Genomic DNA, 24,471 nt, shown 5'->3' with positions numbered 1-24,471 from the left:
GGTCCGAAAGTCTAGGCGAAGGAGAAAATGATCTGACCATGACACCGGTTCCGTCACTAAATCTCCTAATTCCAGATCATTAATCCACTGTCCAGAGATAAAAATCAAGTCTAGTGTGCCTCCCCCCGTGTGTGTGGGGCCATCAGTTACTTGAATCAGGTCTATGGCCGTCATGGAAGCCAGGAACTCCTGCACTGCCGTCGACGACAAGCTGGCCGATGGCAAGTTGAAATCCTCCATGACCAAAAGTCTGGGAATCTCAACTGCCACCTCGGTAAGCATCTCCAGCAGCTCAGGTAGGGCGGTAGTCACGCAGCAAGGAGCCAGGTACGTGATCAACAGACCCATCTGATTCCTATGGCCCCACTTCACAAGGAGGGATTCACAACCAGCTATCTGAGACACAGTGGACTCCCTCGGCTCTAGGCTTTCCTTAATCACAACCGCCACCCCCCACCCCTACCTTGGGCCCTCGGCTGATGAAATGCACGGAAACCTGGTGGGCACAACTCAACCAGGGGAACACCCCCCTCTGTGCCCAACCAGGTCTCCGTAATGCCCGTAAAGTCCGCGGACTCCCTCTGGATCATGAATCAAGGGAGCCTTATTAACCACGGAGCGGGCATTGCACAGCATCAGCCTAAGACCCAAGCACTGAGGATCCTGACCATCCGGGGAACGAGTAAGGACTGAGGGCCCGGAGCACGTGATCGCTTTAAAACATCGAGCACGTGCTCCCAGAGAACGATTCAACCCCTTGCCTCTGCCATATCTGCTTCTCCCACTCACCGTACAGATGGAATAACACACTCCGCTCTGATCATCCCCCTCCCCCCTGTCTTCGGACCCGATAAAATAGTGCCGTGAGCATGCACTGGGACTGGCAATACCCTCCCCCTCTTTAAACCCCCCCCTGACGGGCTACCCCCATTACACGACCTTACCCTCCCAACCCTTAAAAATTCCCTATTTAAAAAACCCCACAGGTTCTTTTTTTTCGCATGCCACCTCTGTGGGTCCCAAGACCCGTCATAGAGGCCGGCCCTCGGTAGTGTGGAGGGCCATATCTGCGAGGCGGGGGCACCTCGCAGTTGCAAGAGTTCATAAGAAGAGTAGCGCAGAGTTGAAGCACAGAAATGAAATAACTGGTTTTAGATTCAGGAAATCTTCCCATATTGTGGGGATGGTGTGACATCATGTGGTGGAACATACATATTTATTTTATTGCTGATTTATGTGGCTAATATTTAATTAAGGGGAATTCTACTATTAAGAACACAAAAATTATTTGTGTTTTCTCCTGTTTATTTAATATTTGTTGTTTCATACAGGCTTATTTTAAAATATACATACATCATATTTGAAGAAGTGTCCAATACTAAGTCAGTCTGATTGGTTAACAACTATCCAGTTTATCAACTATTCAAATTTATGACAACACTGAGAAAGTAAATTTATAACCAGTCCTTGAACTTACAACAGTTGCAGTATTCCCATGATCATCTGATCACGATTTGAAACTTCACAGTTGGCTTCTGATAAGCAAAGTAAATGGAGAAACTGGCATTAAATCACGTCAGTAATGTGATGTTGCACTTAATGACCACAGGTGATCCACTTAATGACTGCAGCAGAACTGATGTAATTCCAGTGTAGTCATGTGATGTTTCACTTAATTACCATGTGACTGAGTAATGAAGTTATCAACCCCAAAGGCAGTGATTAAGTGAGGACAACTGTAGTCATAACAATATTCTATTGTAGTATTTTGGTTGGTTATCTTCAGTTCCTCTTTCTGGTGCTTAATTTTTGGGAAAATGTTGGTTTAGCAGTTGACAGACTACAAAATGACAAACTTTCATGTGACCATGTATAAATGGTATGTAGAGCATTTCTGCCAGGAAAATATAAGTGTCAGTCTTCTAGACTAGAAAAAAATTATCCAAAGAATACAAGTGATGGTAAACAGTGACTATTAGATGATAGGAACAATTAAAGATTTACAGCAAGCGCTCTTCTTTTAAAAGACACTTATACATAGACAATTTAGGATGGCAAAATTTTGTCCATTTTGTACCTTTTTTTCTTTGCTAGGGGCTTAGCTTTCTCCTGTTTCTGAAGGAAGGTTAGAAAAAACAGATTTTCTGCCAAACATATACATTTTCTTAGTATAACTAATTATTTTGGAATTTAAGCATTCTTAAAGGGCTTGGTCTACTGACACATGTATGTTCTATTTAATACTGACTAACAGTAGCTTACCTGGGCAGCAAAAATCTACATAACTGCTAGACTTCCCTTTTTCCTATCTGCTGCCATTGAAGTCCTCTAGATCTTTGCAACTCAGATATATTAGCCAAAGCATGGACCCCAGGAAATGAATCAGAGGACTCCAGCCAGAACTATTTCAATATTTTGTCTACTAGCTCTGTTTCTCATAGATAACACAAGAAAATAATAATTACCCAAAGATAGTTGTAGATCATGTCAAATGACTGAACCAGTTTGTTTCAGGCCAGTTTCCAAAGCAATGAGCAACACTATATATGGTTTCCCCAATCAGGCCTCTATTCAAGTATTTATTTTTTAGCTAAGCACTATATTTAAGTTCTATTTAAATGCTGAGTTTGCTTTAAATTTCAGAGTGATCTAGAGATCCAGAGATTAAAATGTTAAACTAAGTATAGAGAAAGTTAGAGTTTATTCTCAAATGTTAAATTCATGAAAAATTTAAAGATGATTATTATCTTTATGTGAAGTCTAGTTTATAGGGCTATGAGGTTAAAATGGCTGGGGAAAGAACGATATGCCGTTAGAGAAAAGTTTGGGACTTTCAGTCGTTCTTCATAATATCAGTACAAGCCATTATCCAGTGTGGCCATTTCTAAAGGTATTTAAATTGTCCTCTTGGGTGTTAAAAGCATTTACCTATGACTCAGGGGCAATTTTTGAGATTTTCTACAAGGCATATTGAAATACTTATTTGCTAATGAAGCTATATGTTTGAGGAATAAGATTCTGTCACAGGAAAGACCTGGTTGGTGAATTTATTTCTCTGCTTTGCAGGTTTCCATTATGCTGTAAACAAAAAATAAAATTGCATTTGCAGAAGCTGTCATTATCCACAAACCCGACAACGAGGGTAACAAAAGCAACAGTAAAAGATTACATTAGGAAAAAGAAATAGTGTGCATTTTAGGTTAAATATAATAAGTGTTATAACATTATCTCAATAATTTCAAAATATGAGAAAGCTAAATATTGCATAATAAATGCAGCATATTGCTTTTAAACAGGGCTAACATATGGGCTCTGATGAAAAATGAAACACTTGTGCTTGAGATAGTCAGCAAAACTGCAATGAAAAAAAGAAAAGAAAATTTAACCACCTGAGTGCACAAAACACAATGTATTCCTGCTGCATTTTCTCATTAAACAATAGCAGGAGTCATTTCTTTTGAGAACCTTGTTCCACATTACAGAAAGTCAAACATGGTCTGTCCTCTGGAAACCTTTTTCTCAACTGTACTTGCATGGCTGGACTGTAGCCTGGAGCTTTAGTGCTGCTAAGTTACATCTGCTTGTCTCTTTTGCTGCCATTAAGGAGGCCAGGAAGGTTACAGATGCCATTGTGTGTCCTGTACCTCCGACTTTACAGCAGGGGTGAAATGTAAAATTTGTTACTACCGGTTCTGTGGGCGTGGCTTGGTGCGGGGGTGTGTGTTATGTGACTGGGTGGGTGTGGCCAGCTTTTTTTAACTTTTAAAAGCATTTTTTCTGCAACCTCTTTGACCAAAGAGATTGTAAAAAAATGCTTTTAAAAGCCCCTGATGATCAGGCAACTCAGCTGGAATCGCCAGAGGATCTTTTTAAAAGCATTTTTTTACAGCCTGTTCAGCTGAAGAGCTTGTAGAAAAAATGCTTTGAAAGGGTTCTGACAATCCCAGCTGAGCTGTGCAATCCTCAGAGGCTTTGTTTTACTTTTAAAAGCATTTTTTGGCCAAAAAATGCTTTTAAAAGTAAAAAAAAACTTCTGAGGATCATGCAGCTCAGCTGGGCATGCAGGGGGAAGGAGGGGAAGGGATTTTTTCTACCGGTTCTCCAAACCACCCACCGCCAACACTACCAGATCGGGTGATCCGGTCCGAACTGGGAGTATTTCAGCTACATTGGTATTCTGTGCACTGTTAGCAACTCTAACAGGAGAGTAATTTGCAGATTTAGTGCCTGACCCTTTTCTCTGACTAATGCATAATAACCTTCTATGACTATTAGATGGACCATGCAGATATTAAATTAGAATATAACATCTACTGGTACTGCTTATTCGATGCTGAATGAAAGGGATTCATTCTTTGTAGGCATTTTGTGGCATGAATATGAATGTGCCCTCTCTTGTTTCTGTCGTGTCCCATTCCTCCTCCAACGGCCGGGTCTGGGAAGTCTATATCAAGCATGGCCACGAAGCCTCTGCAGCTTTGCCAAATTCCTGTCAGAGTTCTCAGGGCAGGCAGGAATCCAAGGTGTGACTTCAGCAACCAGATGAGACTTTGCTCAAGGAATGCCAAAAAGCAGATCCTTATATAGGCCATGGGGCGTAGCTCCATGACTCAGCACTTATCCAGGCCTGCCCCTCCCTTCCTTTTGCTGACATCGCCTCTCCATTCTCCGGAAGTGGGGATCCGTCTACTGTGTCTTTTCGTCCTCCTGCTCTGCTGCCAGCAATTCTAGCATGTGGCTGGCTTCGTGCTCACACGCTGTAGGAGGGAGGTTTGTTTGCTCATTCTGGGCATGGTGCCAGGGCTGGGGGCTGGACGCTTGCCAGGCCATTCTTCTTCACTATCAGTCTCTGGCTCAGATAGCAGGAGATGGGAGGAGCCCGGCTGAGGAGAGGAGGGCGGGTGAGGCACAACACTTTCTGTTTTCAAATTTTTCTGGGCTGTCCTCATTCATGGTCCATTGATCCAAGCTATTGCAAATTTATGAACCGGTTGTAAATATAATGATAAAGAACTACCTAGGGACTTAGGATCATGCTAGCTAAAAAAAAGATATTTCCCCATAGGTCTTTTGCACTTCTCTTGGTTTGGGGGCATATTCTGAGAATTTGGCCCTGTAATCTTCATTGGGAAACATTTATTTATTTATTTATTTATTTATTTATTTATTTATTTATTTATTTATTTATTTATTTATTTATTTATTTATTTATTCAATTTCTATACCGCCCTTCTCCCAAAGGACTCAGGGCAGTTTACAGCCAGATAAAAAGCAGAGTTACAAAAATTAAATTAAAAATCTATATTCAATTAAAGGCCGAAGTAAATAAAAAGTAGTAAAACCATAATAAAAACCCAGCTTTAAAATACGTTAGGCCAGCCCTGCACGATAAAACAAAGTTTTCAGTTCACGTCAAAAGGTCCGGAGGTCGGGGAGTTGACGTATTTTTGGAGGGAGCTCATTCCAGAGGGCAGGAGCCCACACAGAAAAGGCCCTCCCCCTGGGCATCGCCAGTCGACACTGTTTGACTGACGGTACCCTGAGGAGGCCCTCCCTATGGGAGCGCACAGGTCGTTGGGAGGCTATTGGTGGCAGCAGGCAGTCCCTTAGATAACCCAGTCCTATGCCATGGAGCGCTTTAAAGGTGGTAACCAACACCTTGAATTGCACCTGGAAGACCACTGGGAGCCAGTGCAGCTTACTCAGGAGAGGTGTTACATGGGAGCTTCAAGTCCCTCCTTCAATTACCCGCGCAGCCACATTCTGGACTAGTTGGAGCCTCCGGGTGCTCTTCAAGGGGAGCCCCATGTAGAGAGCATTACAGTAGTCCAGGCGGAAAATGACGAGGGTGTGAGTGACCATGCATAGGGAATCCTGGTCTAGGGAGGGACGCAACTGGTGAATCAAGCGAATCTGATGAAAAGCTCCCCTGGCAATGGCCATTATATGATCTTCTAAAGACAGCTAGAGGATGCCTAGATTGCGAACCCTCTCCATAGGGGCCAATGACTCGCCTCCAACAGACAGCGATGGAATCAACTGGCTGTACCGTGATGCTGGCATCCACAGCCACTCAGTCTTGGCAGGGTTGAGTTGAAGTCTGTTCCTCCCCATCCAGACCCGCACAGCCTCCAGACACTGGGACATCACTTCAACAGCATCGTTGGGGTGGGTCGGGGTGGAAATGTACAGCTAGTGTCATCAGTGTACAGATGACATTGCACCCCGAAACCACGGATGATCTCATCCAGCGGCTTCATATAGATGTTGAACAGAAGTGGCGAGAGAACTGACCCCTGCGGCACCCCGCACATGAGGCACCTCGCGGCTGATCTCTGCTCTCCTGCCAACACCATCTGTGACCTGTCAGAGAGATAGGAGTAGAACCACAGATAAATGGTGCCCCCCACTCCTAAACCCCCCAGCCGTTGCAGCAAGATACCATGGTCGATGGTATCGAAAGCCGCTGAGAGATCTAATAGGACCAGGGCAGAGGAAAAGCCGCTGTCCCGAGATCATCCAAAGATCATCCACCAACGCGACCAATGCCATCTCTGTGCTATACCCAGGCCGGAAACCGGACTGGAACGGGTCAAGATAGGCAACAGACATCAATCTTTGGCTCAGGAGGAATTAGAGGAGAAAAAGAGATTTGAGATAATAATGCTGTAGATTTAAACCCAAACATTTCCAATGACTGGGCCATCTACATGTAATCTCTGTGGTCCTCTAGTATCTTTATATCAGTCTTAAAATGAGCAAACTTTGCTTCCCATTATCAGATTAAAAATTCTTAACGTTCTGAAATATTTTAGTGATAAGGATGAAAATGCACAAAGTAAGAAAACAAATGGGATAGAGATAGCAATTTTTTGCATTTTCCTGTTGGTCAACTGCAGCAAATACTGCTTCAGAGTTCTGTCTTGGAAACCATTGTGGTTCTGTCTTGGAAACCATTGTGGGCATTATACCGCGCATGCCCAAGATGGCGCAGTGAAAAAATCTTCGTAGGAACGGGGAGCGGCCTTTTCGGGGGCCTGGGACCGGGAGATGTCTATTTTCTTACCTTCCGGTCCCAGCCCCGGCCGGGGGAACATCAGGAGCAGCGAACGGGGTAAGGCTGGACGAGCTGGTGGCCTGGGATGATCGGGCTGGCTGGCGTTCTTCAGGCTCTTGCTGGGGCGGCTGCTGCGGCAGCTGTAGCTTGGCCTCCGAACTTCCGGGTTTTCGGCGGCGGCGGCGGCGGCGGCTTCCTCAGGGGCTGGGAGCTTCTTGGCATCAGAGAGCCTTTGAGTTTCAACGCTGGAGCCTTTTGACCACCAGCGCTTTTTACCATCTGTGCTGGTGAGGTCTGGGATGAGTGGCAGGTATCAGCATTTTCTTGGGCCCTTGTGCTGGGGCGCTGGCCACGGCGGTCGCGGCGTAACTTCCGGGTTGCGGCGGCGGCGGCAGCGGCCTCCTCAAGGGACAGAGTTTTTGTCCATCAACGCTGGAGAGGCAGAGGGTCGGACGTATGAGAGGCAGAGGGCCCGAAGAGTCATCTGGAGGGCCCAACCCCTTGAAAGGGAGTTGGAGCTGGAGGTGAGGTTGGCCCTCATCGGACCCTCAGCAGTTTGGACTAGGATGGCCCATGGTGGCGGCGTCAGCGACGGCTGGGAATCCTGGCTGTCGGTGACGCGATGGCCTTATCATCTGATGGGCTTGTCCTGGATCATGGCCCTCACTAAGACTAAGACTAAGATTAAGACCAAGATTAAGACTGTGATTAAGACCATATATCGACTTTTAAACATCATTGGTTGGCTGGACTGGCTTAGAGGAGAGTGACTGATTCGATTTGGTGTCATCTGGACCTAGGACGAGTGGTGGCCGCTTTGGTTTGGAGGTGGAGTAGCGGCCCCATGGAGCCCTAGATGTCCGCGGTCCGTCCTGCCAGCCTGAGAGCCCGCTCTGCTGTGGTTGACACCTTGACCGGCTTTGACGGGCTGCTTACCGTACTTTTTGATATGCGAAGATTTTCAACTGCGGACCTTCTTGCCCTTGGAGATTCCCCTCTCTCGCAGGTTTGGCCCTCCACACTATCGAGGGCCCACCTTGAGGACGGGTTTTGGAACCCCGAGAGTTGGCATGCTAAATCTAGGAGACTTAGGGGATTTTTAACTAATTGTTTTAATAGATTTCTTAAGGGGAGTTTTAATGGGGATTTTAAGGGTTGGGAGGGGGGGGAGGGTTGAGATGGGTGGGGGGGAAAACCCACCGGGGAGGGGCGAGGGGTGGGAGGGTTAGGGCGGGCGTTGGGGGTAGCCCATCGGGTGGGGAGCCAGTCCTTGCGTGTGCTCGTGACGGCCCTTTAATGGGTTCGGAGGTTAAGGGGGGAGATTGCGTTCCTGTTGGTGAGGGTGGTCTGATTTGGCGGAAGGGGGGGATCATATCATTTGGGGGTGCGCGCGTTCGATGTCTGCAGGCGATCGCGCGCCCCGATCCCCCATCCTTTTCCCGTTCCCCGGATGGTCAAGACCCTCAGAGCCTGGGCCTTCGGCTCATGTTATGCAACGCATGGTCCGTAGTTAATAAGGCCCCCCTGATACACGATCTTATTCAGGGGGGCGCCGCGGACCTTATAGGCGTTACGGAAACCTGGCTGGGCACGGAAGGGGGCGTGCCCCTTGTTGAGATGTGCCCACCGGGTTTCCGTGCATTCCATCAGCCGAGGGCTCAGGGTAGGGGTGGGGGGTGGCGGTTGTGATTAGAGAGAGTCTAGAGCCGAGGGAGACCACTGTACCTCAGATTGCCGGGTGCGAATCCCTCTTTGTGAGATGGGGTCATAGGTGTCAGATGGGCTTGCTGATCACGTACCTGGCTCCTTGCTGCGTGACAGCTGCCCTGCCCGAGCTCCTGGAGGTGCTGGCTGGGGTGGCGGTAGAGACCCCCAGACTTTTAGTCATGGGGGACTTTAACTTGCCATCTTCCGGCTTGTCATCGACGGCAGCTCGGGAGTTCACGGCTTCCATGACGGCCTTGGACCTGACCCAAGTAGTTGATGGCCCTACTCACATTGGGGGTGGAACTCTGGACTTGATTTTTCTCTCTGGTCAGTGGTTGAGAGATCTGGACTTGAAGGAAATAGTCATTGAACCTTTGTCATGGTCAGATCACTCTCTTCTTTGCCTGGACTTTCTGACCACCATTCACCACCGCAGGGAGACGGAGCCGATACGTTGGTTCCGTCCCAGGCGCCTGATGGACCCAGAGGGGTTCCGGACGGAGCTTGGGCCATTTCCTGAGGGTCTGGCTCGCGGCTCGGCTGAGGAACTTGTTGCGGCCTGGGAACGGGCCGCGGCGGGGGCCTTAGACCGTGTCGTGCCTTTGCGGCCTCTGACCCGGCGCAGGTCCCAACCGGCTCCTTGGTTCTCCGAGGAGCTGAGAGGGATGAAGCGCCAGAGAAGACGCCTAGAGAGTTCCTGGAGGTCTAGCCATTCGGAAGCTGATCGGACACTAGTGAAGTCCTATACTAGGGCTTACCTAGTGGCACTGAGGGAAGCGAGGCGTAGCTACGCCTCCTCCCTCATTGCATCGGCAGATAACCGCCCAGCCGCCCTGTTTCGGGTGACTCGCTCCCTCCTACACCAGGGGGAGCGGGATGACCCGTTGCAGGGACGTGCTGAGGAGTTTAACGGTTATCTATACGATAAAATCATTCAGCTTCGGGATGGTCTGGACCAAAATTGCGGTGACGCGGGTGAGACGGCTGAGGGTGGTCTTGGTGACATTTTATGGGATGAGTTTGAGTCTGTGGCTCCCGAGGACATGGACAGGTTGTTGGGTAGGTTGAATGCCACCACGTGTTTACTGGACCCATGCCCCTCCTGGTTGGTGCTGGCCACTCAGGAGGTGACACGAGGCTGGCTCCAGGCAATTATGAGCGCTTCCTTGGTGGAGGGAGTCTTCCCGACCGCCTTGAAAGAGGCGGTGGTGAGACCCCTCCTCAAGAAGCCTTCTCTGGACCCGGCTGTTTTAGGTAATTATCGTCCAGTCTCCAACCTTCGCTTTGCGGCGAAGGTTGTAGAGAGTATGGTGGCATATCAGTTTCCCTTACACCTGTATGAAACTGTCTATCTAGACCCGTTCCAGTCCGGCTTCTGGCCCGGTTACAGCACTGAGACAGCTTTGGTCGCGTTGGTGGATGATCTCTGGAGGGCCAGGGATAGGGGATGTTCCTCTGCCCTGGTCCTATTAGACCTCTCAGCGGCTTTTGATACCATCGACCATGGTATCCTGCTGTGCCGGTTGGGGGGATTGGGAGTGGGAGGCACCGTTTATCGGTGGTTCTCCTCCTATCTCTCTGATCGGTCGCAGACGGTGTTGACAGGGGGGCAGAGGTCGGCTCCGAGGCGCCTCACTTGTGGGGTGCCGCAGGGGTTGATCCTCTTGCCCCTTTTGTTCAACATCTATATGAAGCCGCTGGGTGAGATCATCAGTGGCTTCGGTGTGAGGTACCAGCTGTACGCTGATGACACCCAGCTGTACTTTTCCACACCCGGCCACCCCAACGAAGCTATCGAAGTGTTGTCCCGGTGCTTGGAGGCTGTACGGGTCTGGATGGGGAGAAACAGGCTCAAGCTCAATCCCTCCAAGACAGAGTGGCTGTGGATGCCGGCATCCCGGTACAGTCAGCTGAGTCCTCGGCTGACTGTTGGGGGCGAGTCATTGGCCCCAAAGGAAGGTGTGCGCAACTTGGGCATCCTCCTGGATGAACGGCTGTCTTTTGAAGATCATTTGACGGCCATCTCCAGGAGAGCTTTCTACCAGGTTCGCCTGGTGCGCCAGTTGCGCCCCTTTCTAGACCGGGATGCCCTATGCACGGTCACCACGCCTCGTGACGCCTCGCCTGGATTACTGCAATGCTCTACATGGGGCTCCTTGAAGGGCATCCGGAGGCTGCAGTTAGCTCAGAATGCGGCTGCTGGTTATAGAGGAGCCCTCGTGGCTCCGTGTGACACCAATCCTGCGCAGGCTGCACTGGCTACCTGTGGCCTTCCGGTGCGCTTCAAGGTCTTGGTAACCATCTTCAAAGCGCCCATGGCATAGGGCCGGGTTATCTACGGGACCGCCTACTGCTACCGAATACCTCTCACCGACCCGCGCCTCACAGAGAGGGACTCCTCAGGTGCCGTCAGCTAGGCAGTGTTGCCTGGCGACGCCCAGGAAGGGCCTTCTGTGGGGCTCCCACCCTCTGGAACGAACTCCCCAGGACTCACAACTTCCGGACCTCAACCTTCCGTCACGAGCTCAAGACACATTTATTCATCTGTGCAGGACTGGCTTAGATTTTAAATTTATAGGGGTTTTAAATTGGTTTTAATATTTATATTTATATTTTTTAATAATTGGGCATTAGAATAAGTTTTTTAATGATGATCTTAATTTGTATATAAATGTTTTATGTGCCTGTGAACCGCCCTGAGTCCTTCGGGAGATAGGGCGGTATACAAATATGAATAATAAATAAATAAATAAATAAATAAATAAAAATAAGCTTAATCATGAGCCATTTTCAGAAGGAGGAGGAGGAGGTGAAAGTAGAAAATGTATGTCAGAGTTTGTTGCAGCACACAGAATCAGAAAATTCAATAGGATTCAAAACTTCTCTCTATATATAATAACACATAAGGCAAATATACAATACCCATGTTGGTTTTTCCAACATGATAGAGAAGAGATTGTAAATAGGTACAAACACAGGCTGGGGACAGCAGAGACAAGACTTCTATATACAGAACAGTCGATCTAAGCCACACCCAGGCTCGAAGCTGTCTGAACTACCAAACAGCCCACATTGGCTGACCTTGTTGCTATACTTATTTCAACTCATGAATTGTTCTGTCCCCACTTCCACGTCATGGAGAAACGCGAGTTTCACAGTCCTTTTATTGACACAGACCTGATTCTTCTGTAGGAAGCACAAGGCTTGGCAGCGACTGTGCAGAGGCCTGCCAAGTTCTGAAGTCTTAATCTCAGACAGAGATAAAAGCACTCATGTCCCAGTCCCGTTGCCAAGCTTATAGGAAAAAAAGGCCTTTAACTCCCGATCGACCGAGCTGCAACACACGCTGGGTAGTTTTTTTGTCCATCACGAAGCCCAACGGCAGCTCCACCTGCTTTTATCCCCTATGGGGTGTGGCTCCGTGACTCAGCACTCTCTGAGCCTGCCGCACCTTTTCCTCTGTTGCACACGCTTATCTTTACGTCACTGCTTCAGGTCGATCCAGGATTGATCGTCAGCAGCTGGGAATTGGGGCGTTGCCAGGGAGGAGAAGGAGAGTCCGGGAGAGGGAGGCCTTTTCAGCTCCTCCTCCTGGCCTGCAGCTGGAACTTGGGCCGGTGCCAGCGAGGACGGTCCTGGCGAGGGAGGCCCTGCTGGCTCCTCTCCCTCACTCTCCGAGTCACTCTCTCCATGAGGGCAGGCTTGGAGGCTGGCTCGGGGGCCGGAGCCACAACATGAATTCTTATACACTGACACTCCTCCCTTCATGACTGGAATAGACATAAAACCAAACAACTTAATATTCTTCCCATGGTGCACTCCATCCAATGGCTTGGTCATTATTTCTGCCAGATTGTCCTCTGAAGAACAGTGAAGCAAGCTAATTAATTTACATTTTATGGCTTCTCTTACATTACAATATTTAATGTCCACATGCTTGCTTCTACTCTTTACCGTAGCCATTTTAATGCAGGCAGCATTATCCTCATATACTGTTACACTTCATTTATCTTTACATTTAAATCATGTAACAGCTGTATATACCAGGTTATCTCTGAACAGTGTTCAGACAAAGCAATACATTCTTCATCCGCAGTAGAAATGGCTACAGTTGTTTGCTTTCTGGACTTCCAACCAATTAAAGCCCCTCCAAACAATATCACAATCCCAGAATTGGACTTTCTGGTTTTTGTATCATTGGGATAATCACTGTCAACATAGCATTTCAATTTCAATTCTTCAGAGATCTGTATTTGAAGACCCCAATTCACAGTTCCCTTCAAATACCTGAGAATCCTTTTTACACCCATCCAATGCAATTGCACTGGTGCAGCAGTAAAGTGACTCAAGATACTTACTGCACAAGCTATGTCTGGTCTGGACCATTGTGCCAGATATAACAGGCTCCCTATTGCTGACTGATATATCTCTTGATCACAGGCTTCATTTTTGTCCTCACCCAAACTATTTTGAAAATCTGTGCTGATAGGTATTGGAGCAATTTTACAATCTTTCATATTATATCTCTCCAACAACTGTTCAATTTTTCTTTTTGACTAAGAACATAACTGCCTTTCTCAGTCTTTTGTATCTCTACACCAAGATAATTTTTATTTCTCCCAAATTCTTTAGTTTAAATTTCTTCTCCAATTTATTATCAAATTCTTTTACCTGTGATACATCCTTTGCAATGAAACAATTATCAACAAATGCTAATAGTTGACAATCCCCACTTCGTAACTTTCCAGTGTATATGCAACCATCAGCCTTGCAACTCTTGAACCCAAGACGCATCAATGCAGTATCTAAACATATATTCCGATTCCTGACTGACTGCTTCAGCCCATAAATGGCCTTGTTCAATTTGTACACCATGTTAGGCCTTTTGCTTTGATACCATGGTGCTTGCACTATGTAAATTTATTCCTCTAATTCTGCATTGAGGAATGCAGTAGTCATGTCAAAATGCCATATTTTATGGCCATGTGCTGCTGCCAAAGCTAGTGCCATTCTTATGCTTTCACTCTTTTTTTTTTAATTCAAACGAATCAAGAAGAGGGCCGTGAAAATATTTGCAGATCCCTCGCATCCTGGACATAAACTGTTTCAACTCCTACCCTCAAAACGACGCTATAGAGCACTGCACACCAGAACAACTAGACACAAGAACAGTTTTTCCAAGGCCATCACTCTGCTAAACAAATAATTCCCTCAACACTGACAGACTATTTACTGAATCTGCACTACTATTAATCGTTTCATAGTTCCCACCACCAATCTCTTTCCATTTATGACTGTATGACTATAACTTGTTGCTGGCAATCCTTATGATTTATATTGATTGATATTGATATATTGACCATCAATTGTGTTGTAAATGTTGTACCTTGATGAACGTATTTTTTCTTTTATGTACACTGAGAGCATATGCACCAAGACAAATTCCTTGTGTGTCCAATCACACTTGGCCAATAAATAAATTCTATACTATTCTAAAAGGTTTTACAGAAAAAAATTTTCCCCCTTTCCCTCCACCTCCCTCGCCCCTCCCTTCACAACCCTCCCCGACTTCCCGGAACGAGCACAAGGTATAGTTAAAATAAAACAAACATATGCTAAAAATTTCGTCCCAACTTAATTATACCCCTACAATCATCAATTCCTAACTTCCCCCGAAAACAATCAAAAATAATACATCATAATCATTCAAAAACAGTCTGATAACTCTTAGTCTGACTTTGAATATAGTCTGACTTTGAATATAGTCAATCCATTTTTCCCATTCCTTTAAGTATCTTTCTTGCGTATTGTCTTTCAAAAAGGCTGATATCTTCGCCATCTCAGCCAAATTGGCAACTTTCAATATCCATTCTTCTATTGTAGGTACTTCTTTTTTCTTCCAGTATTGTCCTATTAGTAATCTTGCTGCTGTTATTAGATTTAAAATCAACTTAGTCTCAATTACTGTACAGTCCGTAATAATTCCCAACAAAAAAAATTGCGGCAGGAACTTTATCTTCTTTTTCAAAACATTTTGCAAAATCCACCAAATTTTTATCCAAAAGGCCTTTAACTCCCGATCGACCGAGCTGCAACACACGCTGGGTAGTTTTTTTGTCCATCACGAAGCCCAACGGCAGCTCCACCTGCTTTTATCCCCTATGGGGTGTGGCTCCGTGACTCAGCACTCTCTGAGCCTGCCGCACCTTTTCCTCTGTTGCACACGCTTATCTTTACGTCACTGCTTCAGGTCGATCCAGGATTGATCGTCAGCAGCTGGGAATTGGGGCGTTGCCAGGGAGGAGAAGGAGAGTCCGGGAGAGGGAGGCCTTTTCAGCTCCTCCTCCTGGCCTGCAGCTGGAACTTGGGCCGGTGCCAGCGAGGACGGTCCTGGCGAGGGAGGCCCTGCTGGCTCCTCTCCCTCACTCTCCGAGTCACTCTCTCCATGAGGGCAGGCTTGGAGGCTGGCTCGGGGGCCGGAGCCACAACATGAATTCTTATACACTGACACTCCTCCCTTCATGACTGGAATAGACATAAAACCAAACAACTTAATATTCTTCCCATGGTGCACTCCACCCAATGGCTTGGTCATTATATCTGCCAGATTGTCTTCTGAAGAACAGTGAAGCAAGCTAATTAGTTTACATTTGATGGCTTCCCTTACATTACAATATTTAATATCCACATGCTTGCTTCTACTCTTTACCGTAGCCATTTTAATGCAGGCAGCATTATCCTCATATACTGTTACACTTCATTTATCTTTACATTTAAATCATGTAACAGCTGTATATACCAGGTTATCTCTGAACAGTGTTCAGACAAAGCAATACATTCTTCATCCGCAGTAGAAATGGCTACAGTGGTTTGTTTTCTGGACTTCCAACCAATTAAAGTCCCTCCAAACAATACTACAATCCCAGAATTAGCCTTTCTGGTTTTTACATCATTGGCATAATCAGTGTCAACATAACATTTCAATTTTAATTCTTCAGAAACCTGTATTTGAAGACCCAAGTTCACAATTCCCTTCAAATACCTGAAAATCCTTTTACACCCATCCAATGCAATTGCATTGGTGCAGCAATAAAGCCACTTAAGATGCTTTCTGCACAAGCTATGTCTGGTCTGGGCCACTGTGACAGATATAGCACTCTCTCTATTGCTGACTGATATATCTCTTGATCACAGGCTTCACTTTTGTCCTCCTCTAAATTGTTGTGAAAATCTGTGCTCGTAGGTGTTGGAGCAGAATTACAATCTTTCATATTGTATCTCTCTAACAGCTGTTCAATTTTGGATAATTTCAATATTTCCTGATAATTTCTTGGCTCATACCACACGTTACACCTTAACCTCACCAGCTGAATACCTATTAGGTGTAATCTACTTATCCCATTGCTCTGACCTCCATGGCATTGACTACTTTTGTGTTTCAACCCTCTCTTGCTTCATATCTGAGTCATTGTCAAAGTTTCTTGCAAAAATCAAATCCAGAAGCACACACAGATAACTGCTTCATTAACTTCTTTATATTCATAATAACACATGAGTATATTTACAATACCAACAGTTGCTTCTTCAGCTCAGATCAGCAGACATGTTAACATACAGAGTACAGCAGAGAGACTAGTTTCACTAGCTCTGCACAGACTCAGAAGCTCCAGACTAAGACACATCCTGGCTCCAGTCTGTCTCAGCTCCCAATTGGCTGACTTTATTACTATGTCCTATTCTAGTTGACGAATATACTCTGACAGTCATCATCTTCTGTTTTAGCCTTATTTTTTATTACTCACAGCTTTATTTTATTTTTTTTTTTTCTTTTCTTTTTTTGATTTATGACTGTGGAGTTTTGGATTTTTTCCTAACCTTTAACTCCCGATCGACCGAGCTGCAACACACGCTGGGTAGTTTTTTGTCCATCACGGCCCAACGGCAGCTCCACCTGCTTTTATCCCCTATGGGGTGTGGCTCCGTGACTCAGCACTCTGAGCCTGCCGCACCTTTTCCTCTGTTGCACACGCTTATCTTTACGTCACTGCTTCAGGTCGATCCAGGATTGATCGTCAGCAGCTGGGAATTGGGGCGTTGCCAGGGAGGAGAAGGAGAGTCCGGGAGAGGGAGGCCTTTTCAGCTCCTCCTCCTGGCCTGCAGCTGGAACTTGGGCCGGTGCCAGCGAGGACGGTCCTGGCGAGGGAGGCCCTGCTGGCTCCTCTCCCTCACTCTCCGAGTCACTCTCTCCATGAGGGCAGGCTTGGAGGCTGGCTCGGGGGCCGGAGCCACAACATGAATTCTTATACACTGACACTCCTCCCTTCATGACTGGAATAGACATAAAACCAAACAACTTAATATTCTTCCCATGGTGCACTCCATCCAATGGCTTGGTCATTATTTCTGCCAGATTGTCCTCTGAAGAACAGTGAAGCAAGCTAATTAATTTACATTTTATGGCTTCTCTTACATTACAATATTTAATGTCCACATGCTTGCTTCTACTCTTTACCGTAGCCATTTTAATGCAGGCAGCATTATCCTCATATACTGTTACACTTCATTTATCTTTACATTTAAATCATGTAACAGCTGTATATACCAGGTTATCTCTGAACAGTGTTCAGACAAAGCAATACATTCTTCATCCGCAGTAGAAATGGCTACAGTTGTTTGCTTTCTGGACTTCCAACCAATTAAAGCCCCTCCAAACAATATCACAATCCCAGAATTGGACTTTCTGGTTTTTGTATCATTGGGATAATCACTGTCAACATAGCATTTCAATTTCAATTCTTCAGAGATCTGTATTTGAAGACCCCAATTCACAGTTCCCTTCAAATACCTGAGAATCCTTTTTACACCCATCCAATGCAATTGCACTGGTGCAGCAGTAAAGTGACTCAAGATACTTACTGCACAAGCTATGTCTGGTCTGGACCATTGTGCCAGATATAACAGGCTCCCTATTGCTGACTGATATATCTCTTGATCACAGGCTTCATTTTTGTCCTCACCCAAACTATTTTGAAAATCTGTGCTGATAGGTATTGGAGCAATTTTACAATCTTTCATATTATATCTCTCCAACAACTGTTCAATTTTTCTTTTTTTGACTAAGAACATAACTGCCTTTCTCAGTCTTTTGTATCTCTACACCAAGATAATTTTTATTTCTCCCAAATTCTTTAGTTTAAATTTCTTCTCCAATTTATTATCAAATTCTTTTACCTGTGATACATCCTTTGCAATGAAACAATTATCAACAAATGCTAATAGTTGACAATCCCCACTTCGTAACTTTCCAGTGTATATGCAACCATCAGCCTTGCAACTCTTGAACCCAAGACGCATCAATGCAGTATCTAAACATATATTCCGATTCCTGACTGACTGCTTCAGCCCATAAATGGCCTTGTTCAATTTGTACACCATGTTAGGCCTTTTGCTTTGATACCATGGTGCTTGCACTATGTAAATTTATTCCTCTAATTCTGCATTGAGGAATGCAGTAGTCATGTCAAAATGCCATATTTTATGGCCATGTGCTGCTGCCAAAGCTAGTGCCATTCTTATGCTTTCACTCTTTTTTTTTTAATTCAAACGAATCAAGAAGAGGGCCGTGAAAATATTTGCAGATCCCTCGCATCCTGGACATAAACTGTTTCAACTCCTACCCTCAAAACGACGCTATAGAGCACTGCACACCAGAACAACTAGACACAAGAACAGTTTTTTCCCGAAGGCCATCACTCTGCTAAACAAATAATTCCCTCAACACTGTCAGACTATTTACTGAATCTGCACTACTATTAATCGTTTCATAGTTCCCACCACCAATCTCTTTCCATTTATGACTGTATGACTATAACTTGTTGCTGGCAATCCTTATGATTTATATTGATTGATATTGATATATTGACCATCAATTGTGTTGTAAATGTTGTACCTTGATGAACGTATTTTTTCTTTTATGTACACTGAGAGCATATGCACCAAGACAAATTCCTTGTGTGTCCAATCACACTTGGCCAATAAATAAATTCTATTCTATTCTAAAAGGTTTTACAGAAAAAAATTTTCCCCCTTTCCCTCCACCTCCCCTCGCCCCTCCCTTCACAACCCCCCTCCCCCCCGACTTCCCGGAACGAGCACAAGGTATAGTTAAAAATAAAACAAACATATGCTAAAAAAATTTCGTCCCAACTTAATTATACCCCTACAATCATCAATTCCTAACTTCCCCCGAAAACAATCAAAAATAATACATCATAATCATTCAAAAACAGTCTGATAACTCTTAGTCTGACTTTGAATATAGTCTGACTTTGAATATAGTCAATCCATTTTTCCCATTCCTTTAAGTATCTTTCTTGCGTATTGTCTTTCAAAAAGGCTGATATCTTCGCCATCTCAGCCAAATTGGCAACTTTCAATATCCATTCTTCTATTGTAGGTACTTCTTTTTTCTTCCAGTATTGTCCTATTAGTAATCTTGCTGCTGTTATTAGATTTAAAATCAACTTAGTCTCAATTACTGTACAGTCCGTAATAATTCCCAACAAAAAAAATTGCGGCAGGAACTTTATCTTCTTTTTCAAAACATTTTGCAAAATCCACCAAATTTTTATCCAAAAGGCCTTTATATCCTTACAAGTCCACCAAATATGAAAATATGTAGCATCATCACAATTACATCTTCACCATTTTGCTTGCATATCTGGGTACATACACGATAATTTCTTAGGATCTAAGTGCCATCTATAAAACATTTTATAAAAATTTTCCCTCAGATTTATGCTTTCACTCTTTACTGTAGGCACAAATACCTCATCATAGTGCATCTGTGAAAAACCTTGTGCCACTAACCTTGCTTTATATTGGACCTCATTATTGGCTAGTACTTTCATTCTACTGCTTTGCAACCCTGTGGCAAAGGGTTATATCCTACTGCTTTGCAACTCTGTGGCAAAGTCATAGATGTGAACATTTTACATTCACCCATGGATTTTATTTCTTTGTCCATGGTTTTGTTCCATTTTACTTGTTCAATTTTGGATAATTTCAATATTTCCTGATAATTTCTTGGCTCATACCACACGTTACACACCTTAACCTCACCAGCTGAATACCTATTAGGTGTAATCTACTTATCCCATTGCTCTGACCTCCATGGCATTGACTACTTTTGTGTTTCAACCCTCTCTTGCTTCATATCTGAGTCATTGTCAAAGTTTCTTGCAAAAATCAAATCCAGAAGCACACACAGATAACTGCTTCATTAACTTCTTTATATTCATAATAACACATGAGTATATTTACAATACCAACAGTTGCTTCTTCAGCTCAGATCAGCAGACATGTTAACATACAGAGTACAGCAGAGAGACTAGTTTCACTTTAGCTCTGCACAGACTCAGAAGCTCCAGACTAAGACACATCCTGGCTCCAGTCTGTCTCAGCTCCCAATTGGCTGACTTTATTACTATGTCCTATTCTAGTTGACGAATATACTCTGACAGTCATCATCTTCTGTTTTAGCCTTATTTTTTATTACTCACAGCTTTATTTTATTTTATTTTTTTCTTTTCTTTTTTTGATTTATGACTGTGGATTTTTGGATTTTTTCCTAACATTGGCAAATTTTGGGATTAAATGCAAGGATAATTTTTCTTTTTTCTTTTTTGTGTGTGCTCATTTTTCCCTTCCTTTTTACTCTCCTCTTCATTTTTTTTAAATTTTTCATTTGGGGGATTTTCTTTTTTTCTCTTCTTTTTTCTTTCTTTCTCTCTTTTTTTGGTAGATGCCTCTTTTTTTGTGTGTTTTAATATGTGTGTGTGTGTGTAATATCTTGTTTGGTATTTTTTTACCAGTGCCTTCAAAATATATCAATTAGGGTAACAAGAACCTGAAGATTTGTGGACACTAAGATAACAAACATGGATTATAACTATACTCAATATTTGGATTACAAACTTTGTGGTTTGAAAACAAAGATAAAGATGAAGAAACTAACAGCATACTTATCATCACCATCAATAACAACAGCATCTAGCTCCATGGTGCAAAAAGCAGTAGACACTACAACACAACAAAAGAAAACTAACATGGAATTAAAAAAAATATTTTGCAGGCAATGCATGAAGATCTTAAGTAACAATCAACAAAATAAAAGAAGAAGTAAAAGAGGTGAAAAAGATGGGGAAAAATGAACAACAATTGAAGGTAGTGGAAGAGAAAGCAGAATCAACAGAGAAAAAAGTGGAGGAGATGGACTATAGACTCACAACAATAGACATGTTTTGGATAAGGCTGATTATTATTTAAGATTCCAAAACATAGAAAAAGAAAAAGGAGAGAATCTATCCAAAAAAATTGCTAGAATACTAGCAGAAGCCATGGAAGAGAGTGCAAAAAAGATATTAAATGAGATAGACGAAATTTTTAGAGTACATATAAAATACATAATGAGAAATAATCTACCCAGAGAAATACACGTCAGATTTACCAAAAAAATGCTGAGAACAGAGATTCTCAGTTTATCGGTGGTTCTCCTCCTATCTCTCCGACCGGTCGCAGACGGTGTTGGCAGGAGGGCAGAAGTCGACCCATCTGTACGCTGATGACACCCAGCTGTACATATCCACCCCAGGCCACCCCGATGAGGCCGTTGACGTCATGTCCTGGTGTCTGGAAGCTGTACGGGTCTGGATGGGGAGGAACAGGCTTCAGTTCAATCCCTCGAAGACCGGGACCTTACTCCATTGCTGACTGTTGGGGGCGAGTTGTTGGCCCCCACGGAGAGGGTGCACAACTTAGGCATCCTCCTGGATGCACGGCTGTCTCTTGAAGACCATTTGATGGCTGTCGCCAGGGGGGCTTTTATCAGGTTCACCTGATTCACCAGTTGCATCCCTTTCTGGACGGGGTTTCCCTGCACACAGTCACCCATGCCCTCGTTACATCTCGCCTGGACTACTGCAATGCTTGCTACATGGGGCTCCCCTTGAAGAGCAGCCGGAAGCTCCAACTGGTCCAGAATGCGGCCGCGTGGGTGATAGAGGGAGCACCTCGTGATTCCGTATAACACCTCTCCTGCGCGGGCTGCACTGGCTTCTGGTGGTCTTTGAGGTGCAATTCAAGGTGTTGGTTACCACCTTTAAAGCACTCCAAAGCTTAGGACCGGGCTATTTACGGGACCGCCTACTGCCGCAAACAGCCTCCCACCGACCTGTGCGCTACCACAGGGAGGGCCTCCTTGGGGTGCCGTCGGTGAAACAATGTCGACTGGTGACCCCCAGGGGCAGGGCCTTCTCTGTGGGGGCTCCTACCCTCTGGAATGAGCTGCCTCTGGGGCTCCACCAACTCCCTGACCTTCGGACCTTCCGCCGTGAGCTGAAGACTCTTTTATTCCATCGAGCTGGGCTAGCCTGAATAAATAATTTTAAATGGGGTTTTAGTTTTTATATTGTTTAGTTTTTAATATTTTGACCACTATTTATATAAATTTTAGTCTGTTTTTAATTTGTATTTATTGTATTTTTTAACTGGCTGTGAACTGCCCTGAGTCCTTCGGGAGAAGGGCGGTATACAAATGTAATTATAAATAAATAAATAAATAAATAAAATTTTGCATCTCATGAAGAACACAATGATAAAACATAAAGGCAGAGAGATAACAATGTTGAAACAAGTCCCAAGAAGGATTAGAAATCTAAGAAAAGAACACCATTTCTTGACAAAATGCTTGATTAAAAAAGGAGTGAGTTTTAGATGGTTGGTACCAGAAGGAATTTTTGTGAATTGGCAAGAACAAAGACACAGATTAGATACAGTAGAAGACGCAGAATTATTTTATCCACTATATATAGAATACCAAGAAGAAGAGAGATTGAGAGAAGAAAGGGCAATACCTCCCCTTCTTCTCTCAAGGGGCAGGTTACCAGGAAGAGAAAAAAGAACAACTAAAAGAGACAACCAAGGAACAAGAAAGGGCAATAAGAGAGGGAGCAAGAGCAAAGGGAAATAAGAGTGACTAGACCAACTAAGCAAACAAATAAGTAAAATATGGAAGAAGAATTAAAATAATATCAATAAACATAAATGGATTAAACTCAGCAATAAAAAGAAGAATATTTAACAAATTAGAAAAATTAAAACTAGAGATTATATGTTTACAAGAAATTCACATTAGGAAACAACAAAAACAGTTGTTGGAGCAGATAAAATTGGTAACATTATATACAATGCTTGCTAATAAATCTTTGAAGATGAGGAAGGAAGGGTGTTAATGGTTGAAATAAGAATGAACCAAAACAAGGCTCCAGTGATGTCACCGCTCCTGCCGGGTGCTCTAACAGGGCACTCCGCATTAGAAGATCGTAAAAGTCAGTGAAACAGTATAAATCACTGTTCACTGACCTTAGCATACCCTTTGGGCATAAGAGGGTTTATGCAGAGATATGGGAGAGTGGTAGATCTATCCAGGGGGTTTGCTCTTAAGAGCGAATTTTTCTGGATTTATGATCCCACCGAACTTCATTATCTCATTATTTCCTGTTTTTTTTTTTTCAGGAAAAAGGAGTAGGGGTCACTTCTGCTCAAAAGGACTTATTAAATTGATTGATTTTCTAAGCAGACGGGAATTTCACAAGCGTTCGATCTTTGAAGTAGAATCAACACGGCAAGTATACCGACTCCCTTTTTGAAACTTGAAACTTCTCTTTGTCTCTGATTAATTGACTTTTAAAATGGTGTCTGAAAGTGAAAGTGAAATTTTTTAGTACAACAAAGTAGCGTTATTTGTGGATTGTTACAAACGGAGTTCTCTTATACTGAAAGGAGTAAAGGAAAGTTGTTAAGTTTAAATTCCTGATTCTTTTGAAGACAGAATGGCAGCTAAACCTTTAAAGCCTTCTGGAAGAAGGGGATCTGAACCAAGTCTTGAGGATATATTGAAAGTACAATTAAAACTTTCTGAAGATAGGCAAAAAGAGATGATGGAGAATTTTAATGCAAAAATAAGAGAAGATATTCTCACGGCTGTTCAAGGATTGAGTAAAAAAACTGAGGGATTGGAAGAAGAAATGCAACAGGGCGGCCATGATCCTCAGAGCTTGGATCTTCGGTTGATGTTATGCAATGCCCGGTCCGTGGCTAACAAAGCTCCCCTGATTTGCGAGCTTATTCAGGGGGAGTCCGCGGACCTTATGGGCATTACGGAAACCTGGTTGGGTCCAGAGGGGGGGGTTCCCCTTGTTGAGCTGTGCCCTCCAGGTTTCCGAGCATTTCATCAGCCGAGGGCCCAAGGTAGGGGTGGAGGGGTGGCGGTTGTCATTAACGAGGATCTAGAGCCGAGGGAGGCCACTGTTCCTCAGATTACCGGCTGTGAATCCCTCTATGTGAGGTGGGGCCATAGGAATCAGTTGGGCTTGTTGATCGCGTACCTGGCTCCTTGCTGCGTGACCACAGCCCTGCCCGAGCTGTTGGAGGTACTCGCCGCTGTGGCGGTTGAGACCCCCAGACTTATAGTCATGGGGGATTTCAACCTGCCATCAGCTGGCCTGTTATCGACTGCAGCTCGGGAGTTCCAGGCCTCCATGACGGCCTTGGACCTGATTTGAGTAAATGATGGCTCTAAGCACATGGGGGGAGGCACGCTGGATCTGATTTATATCTCTGGACAGTGGTTAAATGATCTGGTATTA

This window comes from Ahaetulla prasina, chromosome 4 (genome assembly GCF_028640845.1).
Source record: "Ahaetulla prasina isolate Xishuangbanna chromosome 4, ASM2864084v1, whole genome shotgun sequence".
NCBI lineage: Eukaryota > Metazoa > Chordata > Lepidosauria > Squamata > Colubridae > Ahaetulla > Ahaetulla prasina.
This window is presented reverse-complemented; position numbering follows the sequence as displayed.